Source organism: Brassica napus, chromosome C7 (assembly GCF_020379485.1).
Source record: "Brassica napus cultivar Da-Ae chromosome C7, Da-Ae, whole genome shotgun sequence".
Lineage (NCBI taxonomy): Eukaryota > Viridiplantae > Streptophyta > Magnoliopsida > Brassicales > Brassicaceae > Brassica > Brassica napus.
The window spans coordinates 28,509,435-28,531,525 of NC_063450.1; the positions used below are offsets into that span (position 1 = coordinate 28,509,435).

At 43.6% G+C, this 22,091-nt stretch overlaps 1 pseudogene; it reads left to right on the forward strand.

Annotated features, from left to right (window-relative positions):
- The first annotated feature begins 927 nt into the window (after nt 1-927).
- On the forward strand, nt 928-5,539 carry LOC111207978 (annotated as a pseudogene).
- Nucleotides 5,540-22,091: the final 16,552 nt, after the last annotated feature.

The window sequence follows — 22,091 nt, forward strand, 5'->3', positions numbered from 1 at the left end:
TAAAGTTATAATAGACATTATACTATTTTGAATGAATCATCTCCATTCAAATGATCCAAATTGGTTCAGCTGGATGGACTTTAAAATTAAGCCTAAATTTCTGAAAGTCATCCGGATGATCCATCTGAATGAGTTGCACTTTTAGTGTCTAAACAAACAAAACTCTCATCTTCATCGAAATGGCTCATCCAGATTGAGAAACAAACGGACACTAAGAAATATATTAGGGATGAAAATGCTTTTACAGCACTATATTTAAGATTGGAAACTATTATAATTTTCTTGAATACTCTATATACAAGTGGCAGATTCTCATTTGTGTAGACTTTTTATTGGAGATAGAATACATTTTTCGGACAAGATCCACCGAATAAACAGACTCGGCTTAGATGAATTCAAGTCGGCCTAGTCGACATAAGTTCAAACCGACTTAAAAAGAAAAGGAGAGAAGACTTGCATATAAAGAAGAGTCCGAGGACCAAGAAGGGACATTCACAAACTTACACTTTTCAGCACAGAATTAGGGTTTTCTATGCTTACCTTATTCTTACCGAAATACCATATTTACATAAGTTCTTAGCTAAAATACTTTGTAATCATCTTTTTGATCACCAATAAACGTTTTTCAACAACAAAAGACACTCTTCAATATCAATAAAGTTTCAATTAAAAAAAAAAAGACAATTAGCCCACTTGAAAAAATTTCAACAACAAAAGACACTCTTCAATATCAACTTGCCCTTTTGACTTGGATTTTTTTTTAGAAATTGATCATTTCTTTAGATAGTGCTTCACCATCAGTCAACATGGCTTTAAAATAATCTTTAAGTGTTGGAGAATGAAGCAAGCTTTGCAAAAGTATTGCAAAAAGAGGCTGGTATTGAAGTTGTGTATGAGAAAGTGCGGATCAAGAGCTTTTGTCACTAAATGGGGCTTCCATTGATTTCTATCACAAGCTTCTTTGCTGTTTTTGTTTTTCTTGTTCATGCTCAAGACCAATCAGGTACGTAAAGTCTTGCATTCAAAATATTTTCAAGGCTTTAAATTTGTGTGTGTGTTTATATTACAGGTTTTGTCAGTATAGATTGTGGTATACCGGACAGTTCAAGTTATAACGATGAAATAACATACATCAAGTACATTTCAGATGCTGCATATGTCGAGTCTGGAACAGTTCATAGCATAGATCCTGAATTTGAGACAAGTTCTCTTGAAAAGCAGTTCCAAAACGTTAGGAGCTTCCATGACGGCAAGAGAAATTGTTACGATGTTCAGCCCCCTAGCGGAAAAGGCTTCAAGTATATGATCAGAACACGTTTCATGTACGGTAACTACGATAAGCTGGGAAAAGCACCCGAGTTTGATCTTTATCTTGGTGTCAATCTCTGGGATTCTGTTACAATAGATAATGCAACAACGATAGTTACCAAAGAGATCATCCACACTCTTCGTTCAGATCATGTTCATGTGTGTCTTGTTGATACAGACAAAGGAACACCATTCTTGTCTGTGCTAGAACTCAGGCTTTTGAAGAGCGATACATACGAGACTCCTTATGATTCATTGATGCTGTACAAAAGATGGGATCTTGGGGGACTTGGTAATCTTCCTGTCAGGTGAAAAAAAAATGCTTATTTTTTTTTTGTATCTTTGTGGTGTGTTTTGTTTTTGTCCATCTTAAATTTTGATAGTAATATAGGTACAAAGATGATGTTTTTGACCGGATATGGACACCTCTGAGGTTTCCAAAATACAAAATCTTCAGTGCGTCGCTAACAGTAGATTCAAATAACAACAATGGCTTCCAACCCGCTCGCCTTGTCATGAACACTGCAACTTCACCTGAGGATTCAAGCCAAGACATATCCCTTTTTTGGGAACCAGATGATCCTACTTGGAGGTACTACGTGTATATGCATTTTTCTGAAGTTGTGGAACTTCCAAGTAATGAGACCAGAGAATTTTTAGTGCTTTTGAACGAGAAGTCAATGAACATGTCCGCTTTTAGCCCTCGCTACTTGTATACAGACACACTTTACGTTGCGAAGCTCGTAAGCGGTCCACGACTCGAGTTTACTCTTAGAACGACTGATAAATCTACGCTTCCACCTATCATTAACGCCGTTGAAACATACCGAGTTAATGAATTTTTTCAGTAACATAGCCTAGCACCTTCATTAAGTGTATCTAAGAGAGGTTCTCAAAATATAAGAAGATAATAAACAATATAAACGATAATGTTGGGTATCTCACTGAGATACTTTATATATTTCATTAGTAACTTTATACTTATCTGTATTTAGTTTGAAATTCTAGTTCAAGGAATTATGATAATAAAGTCCAAGTATGGAGTGAAGAAGAACTGGCTTGGAGATCCATGTGCTCCAGTCAACTATCCTTGGAAGGATATCAATTGCAGCTACGTTAATAACGAGCCTCCAAGAATCATTTCTGTGTATTCATTTCAACATATCCTTATATATGTTTTTCCTCTCCCTCTCTCTATGTTCTCACCATAAGAATTTTGTGATCTCCAGGAACTTATCCTTCAGTGGCTTGACTGGCCAGATTGATCCAGCCTTCTCCAACCTTACCTCATTACAGAAGCTGTCTGTGTTTTTGATTTGATCTTGAAAGTTTTGTACACATAGTTTTGGAATATTTAACATAAATAACCAAAATTTAATTTCAGGGACTTATCAAACAACATTTTAACAGGAAAAGTACCTGATTTCCTCGCCAATCTATACTTGAGAGTTGTAAGTCTTGATGTTGTAATACCTTGAATCTCAGTAGTTAGCCGGATATTTCACTGCGGTTTTTTAGTTTAGTCATATTGACCCATGAGCTCGGTAGCTTTAGGTTTTTCGAGTCGGGATACTCTTTATATATTTTTTGTATTATTTTAACCCTAGTTTATCCAAAAATATATATTCAGCCTCCATTAATAAGATTTATCTTTGCTGGTGGACATAGTCAATTCGTGAACCACATTCAATCTCTGCTTCATTTTACTTTCTCTTTCAGACACATGTTTCCGCTTATCTTCTCTCATCAGTTATAACACTAGTTTTACATAATGGTTATATTGATATTACATATATGTCTTCAGAAACTTGGAAGGAAACAAGCTAGTGGGTGCTCTTCCGGCAAAACTACTGGAGAGATCAAATGACAATTCGCTTGTTTTAAGGTTGGTTCATAATTTTTTCTTTTTTTGTCAAGGAGGTTGGTTCATATATTTGCCTTTTATGTTTTGGCCCTTGGGTTCACGTTCTCGTAATATCTTTGCATTTTTATCGTAAGGGTTGGCGGGAACCCAGACCTCTGTGTGTCTGCTTCATGTCAGAATTCGAAGGAAAAGACAAAGAAGAAAGTCTACATCATTCCACTAGTAGGATCTATCGCTGGAGTATTTAGTCTTGTAATAGTGACAGCTTTGTTATTGATGTACAAGAGGGGACATCGAAGCGGTAAGAACATCAAGAAACTATTTAAACTAATCTTTCTAAAAGTTTTAGGATTCCTTCTAATAAAAACTTATCATGATATCTTAACAGGCCGCTCTAATGGTGTTAGGACTGGGCCATTGGACACAAAACGATACTATACGTACTCTGAAGTTGTGAAAGTTACAAGCAATTTTGAGAGAGAGCTTGGACAAGGAGGTTTCGGAAAAGTATACCATGGCATCCTAAATGAAGAGCAAGTCGCTGTCAAGATTCTGTCTGAATCATCGGCTCAAGGGTACAGAGAGTTCAGAGCAGAGGTCAGTCATTATAATATGAACGAGTAATTTACTAATTGGGATATGCATCAGGTTGAACTTCTCCTGAGAGTTCATCACAAGAACCTAACTGCACTTATTGGATACTGCAATGCAGGCAAGAAGATGGCGCTTATATACGAGTTTATGGCTAATGGAACCTTAGGAGATTATTTGTCAGGTCAGTCTCTCAACCATTTACTTTTGGTCACTGGTCTTTAGCTATTGTAAGCAAAAGAAACAAAACTCACCTTTTGGTTACTTTCTTAATCAAGGGAAAAAATCTTATGTCTTGAGCTGGGAGGAGAGGCTACAGATATCATTAGATGCTGCACAAGGTTTAAATAATCTCAAACACTCATACAAGAATAAATAAGAAAAGGCAAAATAAAATGAAATGAACTAATTAGTCTTGTTTTTCTTCTGAAACTCAGGGCTTGAATATCTTCACAATGGCTGCAAGCCTCCCATTGTACAAAGAGATGTAAAGCCGACAAATATACTAATCAACGAGAAGCTGCAGGCCAAGATTGCTGATTTTGGGTTATCTAAAAGTGTTGCGTTGGACGGTACTAACCATGATACAACTACGGTTGCTGGCACTATTGGTTATCTTGATCCCGAGTAAGTAAACATATCTTCTTCTGCTATATTTTCATATTAGCTGTAAAGTTTTCTGAGGCTCTATTTTACAAAATGAAGGTACCAATCGATGCAACAGTTAAGTGAGAAAAGTGATGTTTACAGCTTCGGGGTGGTTCTTTTGGAGGTTGTCACGGGCCAACCAGTGATTTTACGTTCAAGAACGACAGCAGAGAACATACACATAACCGACCGGGTGGAGTTGCTTCTGTCCACAGGGGATATCAACGGCATTGTGGATCCAAAGCTAGGAGAAAGGTTTGATGCTGGTTCGGCATGGAAGATCTCTGAAGTAGCAATGGTCTGTGCATCTCGTAGCTCTAAAAATAGACCTACCATGTGTCAGGTGGTTGCTGAACTCAAGGAGAGTGTAAGCAGAGCAAGAGACGGTGGAGGTTCCGGGGCCAGTAGTGTTGCAGAGCCGGCGATGACGCATGTTGACTCGGGAATGTTTCCTCAGGCGAGGTAGATTACTGTTGAATCCATCTAATTTTTAACTTCCAGAAACTGGAAAGTTCTGTGTGGTGTGGAGTGGGATTGTGAAGAATAAGAACAATGTTGAGTTGTGTTAACCTTGTCTTTTTGTGAGATACTTGTACAAGAAGTTTTGGTTTAAAGGTCTTTTATCATTTTTGATGTGTTGTGTTTTTTTAAAACTGTCTTTGATGTGTTGTTGGTATATGAAGAAAAAGAATACAGAGAGAGTTCACATCTGGATAAATTCTTAAGAGTAAGATAAGAAACAGAGATCTTGATTTTATTTACATGTTGATTGAGATTCTTTGTGCTTTGTAATCTTCCATGATCAATTGAAATATTTGCTAGTTGATATGACTTAAAATTCAGTACATAGTAGAGTAGAACAGAGCATAACAGAGTAGAATACAACAAAACAGAGCAAACAAGAACACACTAACTTAGCAAAACAGAAACAAATCCTGGATAACTACTTTGGATTCAATCAAGAACACATGGATCTCCTAGCCATAAGGAAATCTGCATGGGTATATTGGGGTGGTTTAACATCTGGAATATAAAAGACTTTTTCTCTCTTTATCCTCTCTAGGCGGCGCGCGTGCCGGCGCCAGAGGAGCCTCTTCCTCTTAACTCGCTCTCTTCTTGCTGCTCTCCGACCTCTCTCTTCCCCTCTGAATGTTTGTGACTCTGAACTGGTGGTGTAGAAACCCGTTAAAAAAAAAAAAAAAAAAAAGAGAATGGTCCAGTGTCTTTGTGGTGGTCGAATCGTGGGCGGTAAAGATCGATCGGGAAATTTCGAAGAACGAGGTGGTCGAAGAAGTGATCGTGGGTGAACTATGAGTCGAATAAGTTGCTCGACCATAGTTAGAAGATGTCTTAGATTGATCAGACGGACGTTTTGGAAGCATAACAATTTTGGAAGCACGACGGTTTAGAAGCTCGACGTTTTTGAATACTGACGTTTCTTCATCACGAAATTTTCTCGAAAAATCTTCATATCAGTAAAATATTATTCTGGAGACATCATAAGTTGGAAGCAGGACGGGAATTAAGCACGACGGGAAGCAAGCACGACGGGATCGAAGCACGACGGGAAAACCCGAAATTGGGCGAAAATCCTAATTTCGGTATTATGGAATTCTTCGAGGAAGCCGGAGGCTCGGGAAATATTTTTACGGGATATCAGAAATCATCTGGAGTCTATTAAAAATATTTAGAGCATCAGAACGGGAGCGGAAAAATATTCAGGATTGATCACGGGTCAGAAATTTGCCGGAAGGGTAAAAAATCGCGTAAACCGACCGAGAAGCTCGAGGTGGCTCGTTGCATGGGTTCAGAACGTGGTGTCAAGCATCTAACAAGCTGAGTGTCTCCAGAAGCTCGAGGTGTCGCCGTGCATGGAAGCTGTACATGCAGCCTGACATGTAGAAGCACGAGGTGGATCGACCAAGCACGAGGTGTCTCCGCGCATGCAACCGAAGCATGCTGATCGACATGTGTGTACTGGTGTGGCTTCTTGCATGCACTCCAGGCATGCATCCTGACATGTGGGAGGAGTGGTGGCGTCCTGCATGTGTCCTGGACATGCAGCCTGACATGTGGAGCACGAGGTGCCGCCGCGCATGCGTCCGGAGCCATGCGAAGCGACACACGGGCTGCCACCAACCTGAAGCTGATTGGCTGGTGTCTCCTATAAATACCCCACGACCCCAGCTCATTTATTCACATCCAGACCTGTCCAAACCAAGTTAAAAACGTGAGAGAGAAGTAGAAAAAGAAAGCAAGTGATTCCGAGCTATTTCGAGAGTTTTAGAGAGTTTTCGAGGTCAGTTCTCTACTGATTTCGAGTCAGCGCCTAGGGACGGTTCTGTCCAACTGAATTCGTCCAGGCCACTCAGTTCCTTTGACGATCAAGTGGAGATGCTGTCCGGAGTTAGTTCAGTTCTACGGGTTCAGATCAGTCGAAGTTCTGCTCGATACTCCGCCGGGAAGTCCGAAGAACTGCCCAGAAGCTAAAGGAGGTTCTGTCCGAGTCCAGATCAGCCTGTCGAGGCCTGTCAGTTTCTTCATGGTGAAGCCGAGGTTCTGTCCAAGTCGAGATCAGATCAGTCCAGTCCAGTCAAGTCGTCCCTTGGGTTTTGGCCAAGTCCTCTCCGATCAACCAGCTGCTTCTCGCCTAGAACACTGTGAGTTGGCTTGTTTGAGTTCCACTTGGAACTTAGGGAAGATCGAGTATTCATATAGAGTAGAATGCTCACATTCTTGCATGGTAGAGTCCTTGGGGTTATTTATTAAACCGGACTCAGTTTAGCACGGGCTAGCTGAGATGAAATGGAATTAAGACTGAGATAATAACCTGACTAGGACTAGGATGCATCATGGTTTATATTCTTGCGTGTTGATATGGTTGAGTGCAGATTCCCGTTATCTTTAAAGATAGTGTCGTAGCATGAGGCCGAACTATCTGGGTAACGGTTTGATTGAGTAGATTGATTGAGTAGATTTAATTAAATGCTTGCTCGTTTAATTAATCTTGTTGATTGAGGTTAGTCATCTCTTGGTAAGGGAGTGACTAACTGGTTGAGTTGTTTAGTGATAATGTTGTTGTTTAGGGATCTTGGCCATATAGGCCGATCTCCTGGTTGTGATGTTGATACTACGGGTCCTATGCCATATAGGCTGGACTACGAGTATTGGTTGATATTTTCGTAGACTCCTATATATTGTTTAGTTTTGGGTTGGAGTCTTGTCCCTTAGGTCTTTCCTAGGGATAATTGTGTCGAGTGTGTGTTATGCCGACAGCAGGTGCGAAACCCGCCCATGCTAGGTATGTTTTGGGGTGGACTAGTGTTTCCTCGCCCTCGTATTCAGCGGGTTCAAGGAAACCCCTTATTCGCTGGATCGGGAAGACTCAGATAGACGGGGTCATGGCCTATGGCTGAGTGATTACACGACGGTGTAATGTGGCAGTGACCCGAAGGACTGTGGGCTGTCGCGCGGTGACCCGAAGGACTGTGGGCCGCGGTCGGTTGAAAGTTCCTTCTTCTGGCCTTTGTGGTAGGGAGATAGGATATTGCCGATAGAGAGGAGGAACACGAAGTCACCAGGGCCCAGGTTAGAGTGTTGTGTGTCGTAGAGGGTTATGGAACCCTCGAGTTAATGTAGCACCGATATACGGTGTTACGAGTAAGATCGAGTCATTGGTAGTTACTATCTTATTATTGTTGTGGTTGTGGTTGTTGATTGCTTTGTTTGCAGGTTCTGACATTAAGTCCTAAGTCTGGTTTAGGTACCGGATTAGGCTTGATGTGTATTTTGTTAGTGTAGGCCTGACGTTGGCCTGTATGTGTTTGAGGGATTGCTTGTGAAGGGTGGTGGATATTAAAGCTATGCGGTATCATTGGTTGGCCGATCATGTTCTTGTTTGATTGTTGGTCGACCGGCTCATGATACTTGTATAGTCTAAGTGTCTAACACTACATGAGTACTGAACTCAGGCGTATATATGGTTAACTAGGGATTGGTTGTTGACTTGTTTTAAATGCAGGTTCCCGTTACTTGAAGTTAGATTATGGCAGGAGGCCAAGTCTAACTTAGTAACGGTTTGCTTAGCCTTAGCTTATATTGCATGCTAGGGCTAGATTGATTGTTATTTTGGGTTGTCTGGGTTAGAGTCTAGTTTGCGGGTAGAGGCCGCCAGCTCACTGAGTAATACTAGATTACTCATCCAACTCCGTTGTCCTTTTTGCAGGTCGCTTTAGGTAAGGATGATTGGATAGCATGGTGCTGGACGTTAGGACCGCCGGTGTAGATTTTCATGCCTTTTGTAAACGGTATTGTGAATTGTGTTATGTTGACTCGATTTGGCATTAGGCCGGGCCCAGTCTTGAATTATTCAATGTATGAATATTTCTTAAATCAATAAAAGTAATTGTTTTATATGCGCTTCATGAGTACTCTGATATTTGACTAGTCCGGTCTAACACAACGTTAGGTCGTGGTACGGGTTGAAAAGCCTTAGGCCTCGATCTAACGGAAAACGCTAACTCTAGGTACAGGTTGCAAAGCCTTGTGCCTTGACGCAGCGGGACGTGTTAGTGGACGAACTGGTCGAGGTCGTGGAGTAAATTTTGTGACTCTGGCCGGATCGTCCCTAACCCGTCACGTAGCGCTTCCGGACCATGGTGTTGGGTTGGACGGTCAGTCATGTTCTTGTTTGATTGTTGGCTGGCCGGTTGGCCTTTCATCTCCAACCCTTGGTGTGGGTCGTCCGTCGGTCATGTTCTTGTTTGATTGTTGGCCGGTGGGTTGACCTATGCCTAGGACGGTTCGGGGGTGTTACAGAGGTGGTATCAGAGCATGGTTTCGTCCATGCTTCCGGAACTCATGATTTAATCGGTTTTAAATATTTATCGAGTCAAAATGAGTCACAAAAGGCATTAGGGAAACCGGTCACGTCCAGCAATAAGATTTATTGTTTAAGGAATTATGATTGAGATAGTGGAATCTAGAATTGCTAGGTTGCTGGTTAGCACTGTTAGGTTGCTGATTAGCATTGCTAGGTTGTTGGATTAGCATTGCTAGGTTGTTGTTAGTAGACTGTTGGGATTAGTTGTCTACTAACTTGTGTGTGAAGTGTTCTTTTGAATTGCAGCAAGTAAGTGTGTTCGTTGATCGGAACTTTAAGGGATGAAAACCTTAAAGTGGAGGGAGTTCGAGGCCAAACCCAAACCCAAAGCAAAAGAGGAGAGACAGATTCAGAGAACTGGGCTGTGGTATGGACTGGACAGATGGGAGGAAACAAGACTTCGTTGGGAAAGGACTTCATCAGTATTTGGGAAAAGGAAGATCGAGAAGGATTTGAGGAATCTGGACAAGTTCGTATCATGGGGAACCAGAGTGTTATGGCAGAGCAACAGTAAGAGATGATCCAACGATCATTCAACTGAATACGATTGTGGAGGCCTTGAGGAGGACACTTAAGGAACGATTGTGGACAGAGTAAAGAGGTTATGGAGACGAGTGGAGAATGTCGCGAAGATGAGCAATTGCGCAACTAAGAATTCGAGGACGAATTCTATTAAGAGGGGGAGAATGTAGAAACCCATTAAAAAAAAAAAGAATTGTAGAGTGTCTTTGTAGTGGTCGAATCGTGGGCGGTAAAGATCGATCGGGAAATTTCGAAGAACGAGGTGGTCGAAGAAGTGATCGTGGGTGAACTATGAGTCGAATAAGTTGCTCAACCATAGTTAGAAGATGTCTTAGATTGATCAGACGGACGTTTTGGAAGCATAACAATTTTGGAAGCACGACGGTTTAGAAGCTCGACGTTTTTGAAGACCGACGTTTCTTCATCACGAAGTTTTCTCGGAAAATCTTCATATCAGTAAAATATTATTCTGGAGACATCATAAGTTGGAAGTAGGTCGGGAATTAAGCACGACGGGAAGCAAGCACGACGGGATCGAAGCACGACGGGAAAACCCGAAATTGGGCGAAAACCCTAATTTCAGTATTATGGAATTCTTCGAGGAAGCCGGAGGCTCGGGAAATATTTTTACAGGATATCAGAAATCATCTGGAGTCTATTAAAAATATTTAGAGCATCAGAACGGGAGCGGAAAAATATTCGGGATTGATCACGGGTCAGAAATTTGCCGGAAGGGTAAAAAATCGCGTAAACCGACCGAGAAGCTCGAGGTGGCTCGTTGCATGGGTTCAGAACGTGGTGTCAAGCATCTAACAAGCTGAGTGTCTCCAGAAGCTCGAGGTGTCGCCGTGCATGGAAGCTGTACATGCAGCCTGACATGTAGAAGCACGAGGTGGATCGACCAAGCACGAGGTGTCTCCGCGCATGCAACCGAAGCATGCTGATCGACATGTGTGTACTGGTGTGGCTTCTTGCATGCACTCCAGGCATGCATCCTGACATGTGGGAGGAGTGGTGGCGTCCTGCATGTGTCCTGGACATGCAGCCTGACATGTGGAGCACGAGGTGCCGCCGCGCATGCGTCCGGAGCCATGCGAAGCGACACACGGGCTGCCACCAACCTGAAGCTGATTGGCTGGTGTCTCCTATAAATACCCCACGACCCCAGCTCATTTATTCACATCCAGACCTGTCCAAACCAAGTTAAAAACGTGAGAGAGAAGTAGAAAAAGAAAGCAAGTGATTCCGAGCTATTTCGAGAGTTTTAGAGAGTTTTCGAGGTCAGTTCTCTACTGATTTCGAGTCAGCGCCTAGGGACGGTTCTGTCCAACTGAATTCGTCCAGGCCACTCAGTTCCTTTGATGATCAAGTGGAGATGCTGTCCGGAGTTAGTTCAGTTCTACGGGTTCAGATCAGTCGAAGTTCTGCTCGATACTCCGCCGGGAAGTCCGAAGAACTGCCCAGAAGCTAAAGGAGGTTCTGTCCGAGTCCAGATCAGCCTGTCGAGGCCTGTCAGTTTCTTCATGGTGAAGCCGAGGTTTTGTCCAAGTCAAGATCAGATCAGTCCAGTCCAGTCAAGTCCTCCCTTGGGTTTTGGTCAAGTCCTCTCCGATCAACCAGCTGCTTCTCGCCTAGAACACTGTGAGTTGGCTTGTTTGAGTTCCACTTGGAACTTAGGGAAGATCGAGTATTCATATAGAGTAGAATGCTCACATTCTTGCATGGTAGAGTCCTTGGGGTTATTTATTAAACCGGACTCAGTTTAGCACGGGCTAGCTGAGATGAAATGGAATTAAGACTGAGATAATAACCTGACTAGGACTAGGATGCATCATGGTTTATATTCTTGCGTGTTGATATGGTTGAGTGCAGATTCCCGTTATCTTTAAAGATAGTGTCGTAGCATGAGGCCGAACTATCTGGGTAACGGTTTGATTGAGTAGATTGATTGAGTAGATTTAATTAAATGCTTGCTCGTTTAATTAATCTTGTTGATTGAGGTTAGTCATCTCTTGGTAAGGGAGTGACTAACTGGTTGAGTTGTTTAGTGATAATGTTGTTGTTTAGGGATCTTGGCCATATAGGCCGATCTCCTGGTTGTGATGTTGATACTACGGGTCCTATGCCATATAGGCTGGACTACGAGTATTGGTTGATATTTTCGTAGACTCCTATATATTGTTTAGTTTTGGGTTGGAGTCTTGTCCCTTAGGTCTTTCCTAGGGATAATTGTGTCGAGTGTGTGTTATGCCGACAGCAGGTGCGAAACCCGCCCATGCTAGGTATGTTTTGGGGTGGACTAGTGTTTCCTCGCCCTCGTATTCAGCGGGTTCAAGGAAACCCCTTATTCGCTGGATCGGGAAGACTCAGATAGACGGGGTCATGGCCTATGGCTGAGTGATTACACGACGGTGTAATGTGGCAGTGACCCGAAGGACTGTGGGCTGTCGCGCGGTGACCCGAAGGACTGTGGGCCGCGGTCGGTTGAAAGTTCCTTCTTCTGGCCTTTGTGGTAGGGAGATAGGATATTGCCGATAGAGAGGAGGAACACGAAGTCACCAGGGCCCAGGTTAGAGTGTTGTGTGTGTGTAGAGGGTTATGGAACCCTCGAGTTAATGTAGCACCGATATACGGTGTTACGAGTAAGATCGAGTCATTGGTAGTTACTATCTTATTATTGTTGTGGTTGTGGTTGTTGATTGCTTTGTTTGCAGGTTCTGACATTAAGTCCTAAGTCTGGTTTAGGTACCGGATTAGGCTTGATGTGTATTTTGTTAGTGTAGGCCTGACGTTGGCCTGTATGTGTTTGAGGGATTGCTTGTGAAGGGTGGTGGATATTAAAGCTATGCGGTATCATTGGTTGGCCGATCATGTTCTTGTTTGATTGTTGGTCGACCGGCTCATGATACTTGTATAGTCTAAGTGTCTAACACTACATGAGTACTGAACTCAGGCGTATATATGGTTAACTAGGGATTGGTTGTTGACTTGTTTTAAATGCAGGTTCCCGTTACTTGAAGCTAGATTATGGCAGGAGGCCAAGTCTAACTTAGTAACGGTTTGCTTAGCCTTAGCTTATATTGCATGCTAGGGCTAGATTGATTGTTATTTTGGGTTGTCTGGGTTAGAGTCTAGTTTGCGGGTAGAGGCCGCCAGCTCACTGAGTAATACTAGATTACTCATCCAACTCCGTTGTCCTTTTTGCAGGTCGCTTTAGGTAAGGATGATTGGATAGCATGGTGCTGGACGTTAGGACCGCCGGTGTAGATTTTCATGCCTTTTGTAAACGGTATTGTGAATTGTGTTATGTTGACTCGATTTGGCATTAGGCCGGGCCCAGTCTTGAATTATTCAATGTATGAATATTTCTTAAATCAATAAAAGTAATTGTTTTATATGCGCTTCATGAGTACTCTGATATTTGACTAGTCCGGTCTAACACAACGTTAGGTCGTGGTACGGGTTGAAAAGCCTTTGGCCTCGATCTAACGGAAAACGCTAACTCTAGGTACAGGTTGCAAAGCCTTGTCCCTTGACGCAGCGGGACGTGTTAGTGGACGAACTGGTCGAGGTCGTGGAGTAAATTTTGTGACTCTGGCCGGATCGTCCCTAACCCGTCACGTAGCGCTTCCGGACCATGGTGTTGGGTTGGACGGTCAGTCATGTTCTTGTTTGATTGTTGGCTGGCCGGTTGGCCTTTCATCTCCAACCTTTTGTGTGGGTCATCCGTCGGTCATGTTCTTGTTTGATTGTTGGCCGATGGGTTGACCTATGCCTCGGACGGTTCGGGGGTGTTACAGGCGGTGTCTTCAGATGTTTGCTCTACGCGCAAAGAGCGTCTTCACTGGCGAGAGGTTGGCCTCTTCTAGAGTTTTAGCGAGGATGCGTCAAGGTTAGGTGGTTGAGTGGTTGGCTTTTAGGGTCCATGGTGGAGATCTATTTTCATGGTTTTGGATTTCCGTCTCATCGCCGTTGTTGAAATCCGAAGGGTTGGTCCAGCGAATCGACTAGCGGCGGTGTCGCTTGTTGTTTGGGGGCTTGATATCACTCAAATTACCCTAAGAAGAAGTGATTTACTCTCTCAAATAAGAAGTCGAGTTGTAGCAGTTAGGGATCGAATTCACAGGGAGATAAGGCACACAATAGATCTATCTAGTAACGTAGTTAAGCTAGGCAAATAGGTTTTAAAGTAGTAAATAGCAGGGTGAACAAGTAATTGTTGGATTGATTGATTGAGGGTTTTAAGACAAATATGGAAAGCATTAGACTTAGGGTTTCTATTCAGACAATCACGATTATAATGATATAGATACTAAGCATGTATGGATATTCTAGAACTCAAACAATAAGAATAGTCTATCAACTTTCGTATTTTTAGACTATTTATCGTCGGATCTATGACCTCAGCTATCGCTTGTTGGTCCTGAGAAAGTGTCGATCGATTCCAACAACAGAGTGTCGATCGATACACTTTTCAGCCCGTCGATATGCAACTAATGAGTTGTCGATCGATGAACCTTCCAGGGAGCGTTATCGCACGGGTTTGACGTGTTCACTAGGTTTAACTAAATCAGCTTCCGCTTGTTTCTAGCAATCATATGACAATATAAACTAATCAGACAGAGAACAAAACTTCTGCTTGCGCCCTACTATCTATAGGCAAGGTCCTAGTTAGCTACTCTAGAACACATGCATTAAATGATAGTTCAGAGATCACCAGAAATAGGAACACAAACACGAGATACCATGAACGCTTTCTTGTATATTAGAAATCTGTTAAACAATCTTCCTAGATCTGTTTAATCCGAATTACTCTCAGTCACACACGACTATAGATGGACCAATTTCTAATCTCTCGTAATAGAAGCATGAGCTGCACTAACAAGTCACTCGTCTTCTTTAAGCTGACAAGAACAACCCTCTTGCTCTAGCTCTTTAACCTCTTAAAACGCTAACGTAAATCTACCCAAGGTAATCAGGTTAAATACCCTTAACCAAATATCTTATTTTCCTAATATTGTGATAAGCCCAAATCTTCCAGATCTTCTTTGCTTCACGCCAAAGTAATATCCTGGCAAGTTATGCATCCATTAAAGCGTGTAACACATCCTCTGTTTCACGATCTGTCAAGCTCCTTTTCCTGAGCTTACATTCTCCCCATTTTTATCTGAATGTGACAACCTAAGCACCCTGCATTGGAAACAATCACACAACACAAATATCCAAGACCATGGAGATAACTAGAATACTCAAATCATTAACCATGAGCTGAAACACATTCTTAAATAAGTTGCAAATACGGTTCATAAGAACACAGCTGATATACATAGTCTAAGTCTTAGTTGCCACAAGATAGATACAGTCAATATCAAACTTTTCACGCAAAACTCAGATGTGACACAATGGTCGTTCAGAGTCATCTCAATCCTCCTCCTCGTCTTCATCATCTCCATCCTCCTCCATGTCTTCATCAAACCCAGGATGAGAAACATATTGCACATAATCTTCCCCTACTTAGGTGCACATTAAGATAAAAACACATTTTTTATATTGAAACCATGTAACAACATTACTTACGTTTGCGAGAGAGAGAGAGTTTGTGAGACTAATAATCTAGTCTTTGTGAGCACGCATCAAACAAAAGAAACCTTATCTTGACCAAATCGCCAGAGGGCATACTCAAAGATGCCTTTAGCGTCCAGAAGAGAGCTACAGAGATTGCTTCCCACTCGTACTAATTCACCAAAAAGTTTTAATAGAAATCAGTGACACCAACCCAAGTCTGTAGCTATTTCTCAGCCGAGTAGCTGTCACAGACAAGATTCTTCTGCACAACTCACTCACACCCTAGCTCCTACAACACAGTCGTTTGCATGGTCTGAAAACACAGTGTAGACATCTTGTGAGTCCGTCTCTCCAACTCGACGGACATAGTAAACCCGCCTTTTTTTTTTTACAAGAGTCTGTTTATCAACTCAAGTGAGTGAGATAGTTGTCAATACTAGAAACAAAGTGGGGCTACACCTCGCTCCAGGCTGAGCTATCTCGAAGAGTTAACATCAACTCTGCCCAGTCTGGACAGTGATCGAAATCAGAGTCTGAATGTTGTGTCATCCAGCTCCAAAATGATTATCCATCATTCCAGGCCTTTCTTCCTTTTCAGTTTTCTTTGTACTATTCCATGTTATGAGTACATGAGATATGATATTCTCCTTCTGTTTGTTTTCACTCAGTCTCTGCTGTGTTTCCTCATTCAATCCAGACAGTGATCAATGCTCAGACCGAAAATGTTGCAGCATCCTGGTCCAAGATGAGTGCCTTTCACCAGCGAATCAACTGACTGTACTGTTGAGAAGATAGGTGAAGTAAGCTGCACAGACGAACTTGTTGGCTCAAGGTTTTGGGGTTGTGTTGACATATCGACATGCAGTAACACATATATACAGCAGCTTTCCTCTTCGGACAGGACTTATTCAGAGGTTCACAATCCCTAAGGCCTTTCGAAGGCCTAGGAACGTGTTGTAGTCCAGAGGTTTGGTGAATAGATCAGCCAGTTGTCTTTCAGTTGATACATGCTCCAAGATCACAATTTTCATCTCAACCAACTCTCTCACAAAGTGATGTCGAATGTCGACATGTTTGGTACGCGAATGTTGAACTGGATTTTTAGACAAGTTTATAGCACTCATATTATCACAACGAACGAGCATAGGGTCAGAGATGATACCATAATCGACAAGCATTTGGCGCATCCAAAGTAACTAAGTGCAGCTGCTGCCGAGAGCGATATACTCAGCCTCAGCTGTTGAGAGAGAGATGCAGTTTTGCTTCTTGCTATGCCATACTACCAAGTTATTTCCAAGAAAGAAACACCCACCAGATGTGTGGGAACCGAAATTCGCACTGTCGATTTCTGTTTAAATTAGGAAAGTTAGGAAAATCCTAATTTCCCAGAGGTCCCAGATATCTGCCAAACCACACGCCAAGCAATCAGAACACGAAAGTAAAGACGAAAAGAAATAAAAAATCGTAAAAAGAGAGCAAAAAGAAGTCTTATTCCGAATTTGCGTATGAGCGTTTACAACAAGGTAGGAGCCTTGGCTACAAGAGCTGTCGGCGAGTTCCCTAGTTCTAATAACCTAAGACTGCAGAACCTAGGTTAGCCGCAGCTCGAAATAACAAAAACGGAAAGTTGCCAAAATGCTCTAAGTGCTAAGTTTGCTCTTTATCGCGAATTCCCTTTGCCTCTCACCTAGGACTCCTTATATATTTACTCCTAGGTCGGTTTGTGCCTTTCCCCTTCTGCCCTTAAGCCGTCATAGCTCAAAAATGGAGATATTCCCATTTTCCTGATCTTCATGATTATTTTCCGAAACTTCACATTTATCCGCCGAAACTTGACATTTATCTTGCCTTACGAACCAAGCATAAACCGTCATAAAGCATAAACGGTCACTACGTAGCGGCTCGGTCGTGCTCGGTCGCTAGGTAGCAACTGAGCTTGGCTTGAGCTCGGTCGCTACGTAGCGACCGAGCCGTGTGCGTGCTCGGTCGCTACGTAGCGACCGAGCCGTGTGCATGCTCGGAGCTCGGAGCTCGGTCACTATGTAGAGACCGAGCCGTGTGCGTGCTCGGTCGCTATGTAGCGACTACGTAGCGTGTGTGTAGAAACCCGTTAAAAAAAAAAAAAAAGATAATGGTCGAGTGTCTTTGTGGTGGTCGAGTCGCGGGTGATAAGGATCGATCGAGAAGCTTTAAAGTACGAGGTGGGAGAAGAAGTGATCGTGGGTGAACTATGAGTCGAATAAATTGCTCAACCATAGTTAGAAGATGTCTTAGATTGATTAGACGGACGTTTTGGAAGCATAAAAATTTTGGAACCACGACGGTTTAGAAGCTCGACGTTTTTGAAGACCGACGTTTCTTCATCACGAAGTTTTCTCGGAAAATCTTCGTATCAGTAAAATATTATTCTGGAGACATAATAAGTTGGAAGCAGGACGGGAATTAAGCAGGACGGGATGCAAGCACGACGGGATCGAAGCACGACGGGAAAACCTGAAATTGGGCGAAAACCCTAATTTCGGTATTATGGAATTCTTTGAGGAAGCCGGAGGCTCGGGAAATATTTTTACAGGATATCAGAATTCATCTGGAGTCTATTAAAAATATTTAGAGCATCAGAACGGGAGCGGAAAAATATTCGGGATTGATCACGGGTCAGAAATTTGCCGGAAGGGTAAAAAATCGCGTAAAACGACCGAGAAGCTCGAGGTGGCTCGTTGCATGGGTTCAGAACGTGGTGTCAATCATCTAACAAGCTGAGTGTCTCCAGAAGCTCGAGGTGTCGCCGTGCATGGAAGCTGTACATGCAGCCTGACATGTAGAAGCACGAGGTGGATCGACCAAGCACGAGGTGTCTCTGCGCATGCAACCGAAGCATGCTGATCGACATGTGTGTACTGGTGTGGCTTCTTGCATGCACTCCAGGCATTCATCCTGACATGTGGGAGGAGTGGTGGCGTCCTGCATGTGTCCTGGACATGCAGCCTGACATGTGGAGCACGAGGTGCCGCCGCGCATGCGTCCGGAGCCATGCGAAGCGACACACGGGCTGCCACCAACCTGAAGCTGATTGGCTGGTGTCTCCTATAAATACCCCACGACCCCAGCTCATTTATTCACATCCAGACCTGTCCAAACCAAGTTAAAAACGTGAGAGAGAAGTAGAAAAAGGAAGCAAGTGATTCCGAGCTATTTAGAGAGTTTTCGAGGTCAGTTCTATACTGATTTCGAGTCAGCGCCTAGGGACGGTTCTGTCCAACTGAATTCTTCCAGGCCACTCAGTTCCTTTGACGATCAAGTGGAGATTCTGTCCGGAGTTAGTTCAGTTCTACGGGTTCAGATCAGTCGAAGTTCTGCTCGATACTCCGCCAGAAAGTCCGAAGAACTGCCCAGAAGCTAAAGGAGGTTCTGTCAGAGTCCAGATCAGCCTGTCGAGGCCTGTCAGTTTCTTCATGGTGAAGCCGAGGTTCTGTCCAAGTCGAGATCAGATCAGTCCAGTCCAGTCAAGTCGTCCCTTGGGTTTTGGCCAAGTCCTCTCCGATCAACCAGCTGCTTCTCGCCTAGACCACTGTGAGTTGGTTTTGTTTGAGTTCCACTTGGAACTTAGGGAAGATCGAGTATTCATATAGAGTAGAATGCTCACATTCTTGCATGGTAGAGTCCTTGGGGTTATTTATTAAACCAGACTCAGTTTAGCACGGGCTAGCTGAGATGAAATGGAATTAAGACTGAGATAATAACCTGACTAGGACTAGGATGCATCATGATTTATATTCTTGCGTGTTGATATGGTTGAGTGCAGGTTCCCGTTATCTTTAAAGATAGTGTCGTAGCATGAGGCCGAACTATCTGGGTAACGGTTTGATTGAGTAGATTGATTGAGTAGATTTAATTAAATGCTTGCTCGTTTAATTAATCTTGTTGATTGAGGTTAGTCATCTCTTGGTAAGGGAGTGACTAACTGGTTGAGTTGTTTAGTGATAATGTTGTTGTTTAGGGATCTTGGCCATATAGGCCGATCTCCTGGTTGTGATGTTGATACTACGGGTCCTATGCCATATAGGCTGGACTACGAGTATTGGTTGATATTTTCGTAGACTCCTATATATTGTTTAGTTTTGGGTTGGAGTCTTGTCCCTTAGGTCTTTCCTAGGGATAATTGTGTCGAGTGTGTGTTATGCCGACAGCAGGTGCGAAACCCGCCCATGCTAGGTATGTTTTGGGGTGGACTAGTGTTTCCTCGCCCTCGTATTCAGCAGGTTCGAGGAAACCCCTTATTCGCTGGATCGGGAAGACTCAGATAGACGGGGTCATGGCCTATGGCTGAGTGATTACACGACGGTGTAATGTGGCAGTGACCCGAAGGACTGTGGGCTGTCGCGCGGTGACCCGAAGGACTGTGGGCCGCGGTCGGTTGAAAGTTCCTTCTTCTGGCCTTTGTGATAGGGAGATAGGATATTGCCGATAGAGAGGAGGAACACGAAGTCACCAGGGCCCAGGTTAGAGTATTGTGTGTCGTAGAGGGTTATGGAACCCTCGAGTTAATGTAGCACCGATATACGGTGTTACGAGTAAGATCGAGTCATTGGTAGTTACTATCTTGTTATTATTGTGATTGTGTTTGGTTGTTTATTGTTTGCTTGCAGGTTCTGACATTAAGTCCTAAGTCTGGTTTAGGTACCGGATTAGGCTTGGTGTGTATTTTGTTAGTGTAGGCCTGACGTTGGCCTGTATGTGTTTGAGGGATTGCTTGTGAAGGGTGGTGGATATTAAAGCTATGCGGTATCATTGGTTGGCCGATCATGTTCTTGTTTGATTGTTGGTCGACCGGCTCATGATACTTGTATAGTCTAAGTGTCTAACACTACATGAATACTGAACTCAAGCGTATATATGGTTAACTAGGGATTGGTTGTTGACTTGTTTAAATGCAGGTTCCCGTTACTTGAAGTTAGATTATGGCAGGAGGCCAAGTCTAACTTAGTAACGGTTTGCTTAGCCTTAGCTTATATTGCATGCTAGGGCTAGATTGATTGTTATTTTCGGTTGTCTGGGTTAGAGTCTAGGTTGCGGGTAGAGGCCGCCAGCTCACTGAGTAATACTAGATTACTCATCCAACTCCGTTGTCCTTTTTGCAGGTCGCTTTAGGTAAGGATGATTGGATAGCATGGAGCTGGACGTTAGGACCGCCGGTGTAGATTTTCATGCCTTTTGTAAACGGTATTGTGAATTGTGTTATGTTGACTCGATTTGGCATTAGGCCGGGCCCAGTCTTGAATTATTCAATGTATGAATATTTCTTAAATCAATAAAAGTAATTGTTTTATATGCGCTGCATGAGTACTCTGATATTTGACTAGTCCGGTCTAACACAACGTTAGGTCGTGGTACGGGTTGAAAAGCCTTAGGCCTCGATCTAAAGGAAAACGCTAACTCTAGGTACAGGTTGCAAAGCCTTGTTCCTTGACGCAGCCGGACGTGTTAGTGGACGAACTGGTCGAGGTCGTGGAGTAAATTTTGTGACTCTGGCCGGATCATCCCTAACCCGTCACGTAGCGCTTCCGGATCATGGTGTTGGGTTGGACGGTCAGTCATGTTCTTGTTTGATTGTTTGCTGGCCGGTTGGCCTTTCATCTCCAACCCTTGGTGTGGGTCGTCCGTCGGTCATGTTCTTGTTTGATTGTTGGCCTGTGGGTTGACCTATGCCTAGGATGGTTCGGGGGTGTTACAGTGTGCGTGCTCGGTCGCTACGTAGCGACCGAGCCGTGTGCGTGCTCGATCGCTACGTAGCGACCGATCCGTGTGCGTGCTCGGTCGCTACCTAGCGACCTATCCGTGTGCGTGCTCGGTCACTACGTAGCGACCTATCCGTATGCGTGCTCGGTCGCTACGTAGCGACCGATCCGTGTGCGTGCTCGGTCGCTACGTAGCGACCGAGCCGTGTGCGTGCTCGGACGCTACGTAGCGACCGAGCCGTGTGCGTGCTCGGTCGCTACGTAGTGACCGAGCCGTGTGCGTGCTCGGTCGCTACATAACGACTGAGCTTGGCTGGAGCTCGGTCTCTACGTAGCGACCGAGCCGTGTTCGTGCTCGGTCGCTACGTAGCGACCGAGCTTGGCTTGAGCTCGGTCGCTACGTAGCGACCGAGCTTGGCTGGAGCTCAGTCGCTACATAGCGAACGAGCTTGGCTTGTGCGTGGTCCGATGGCCATACTTGAGCTTGTCCGTGGCCGATTTGGATACTTGTCTGTTGCCTTCGGACAATCGGTATTTAGTGGTTCGATTGAGATTAGAACAAGATTTCACCGCAAGGCTCTTCGTAAAGATTTATTTACGAAGATTACTTTTCGTAAAAATGTTTATGCTGATTTTTACAGACTTTCAGACATTGATTCCGTCGTGACCGATTTTGACCCCAACAGTTAGCCCCCCAGCTCGTTAGAACCATGAGCTTCTAGCGTGAGGTTCTAGCGAGTGGCTTGGCAAGTTAGGCAAGTTAGGTGAGTTAGGCGGAATTAATGGTTGAAAAGGTCCGTGGTAAGTGGTATTCTCACTCTTCTAAAAGTGAAACGCGATAAGATTGGGGCTGCGCCTTATGACGGCTGCCTATGTACCCTTGTTGAAGGGATCAAGCCTTTCGTAGTTCGTCTTGGAGTTAAGGTTCTTATGACTAGTTTTCCAGCGAGACCTTTACGGTCTAGTTTATTTGTAG